This window comes from Mastomys coucha, chromosome X, assembly GCF_008632895.1.
Source record: "Mastomys coucha isolate ucsf_1 chromosome X, UCSF_Mcou_1, whole genome shotgun sequence".
Lineage (NCBI taxonomy): Eukaryota > Metazoa > Chordata > Mammalia > Rodentia > Muridae > Mastomys > Mastomys coucha.
The window spans coordinates 135,029,672-135,030,475 of NC_045030.1; the positions used below are offsets into that span (position 1 = coordinate 135,029,672).

The 804-nt window shown below is 40.4% G+C and overlaps 1 protein-coding gene across 1 annotated transcript in view; it reads right to left on the reverse strand.

Annotated features, from left to right (window-relative positions):
- Positions 1–804, reverse strand: part of Gucy2f (guanylate cyclase 2F, retinal) — an 83,579-nt gene that overhangs the window by 7,860 nt on the left and 74,915 nt on the right. The window lies entirely within an intron of this gene.

Genomic DNA, 804 nt, shown 5'->3' on the forward strand with positions numbered 1-804 from the left:
CTGTACCCAGCAATACAGGGAAAAGTGCTCCAGGAAACCAAGCGGCCTTTGTTCCTCACTGCTGGGAAATGACAGACTGTACAGTAGAATCACAAAAGCCTTGAGCGATCTGATTTGCTGCCCATGTAATAACCCTACCCCATCATGTTGTTGAGTGAGTTCTCTGCAGAGGTGATGAAAAGCCTCTGTCCTTCTGTAAGTGCATCATCCTACCCGACAGGAGATATTAACAATCTATTGGAAGAGCTGAACTAACATGAGGTAGAAAAAGAGGTGATCGACTAGAGTTAAGGCCTCCTATCTTTAACTCCTAAAATCTACTTATATGTCAATCACCATTAGGGGAAAGCACACCAATGACAGGAACAAACTGCACCATCCTTACTACCCATCTTTGCTTTTCCCCATGAAATAATTACTTAAAAATTATCTTCATGGCTGGAAAAAAAATTATCTTCATATACCATGGTGTCATGGAAGCAAACCTGGCTTTTTGAGAACTGGTCTAATTCTGCTAGCAAATGACAATGTTATCCCACGAAGACTTTGCCTTTCTGGGTCTTGACTCTTTTCTTAAAATGAGCAAGTTAGATTATCAGACTCCTGGAGTCACTTACACTTAGGAACACAAAGTTAGAAGGAGATGAAGAAAATCCAGTGGAAATTCCAAAAGGGAGGTTATATTATCCTAGTGCCAAATTCCAGGTCAAACAATAGCCTCAGCAGAGAAAAAAAATCTTACTAAACATTTGTCGTCTTTCATAGAAACAGACTCTGTCCCAATCCTCCATCCTTTGAGAATCT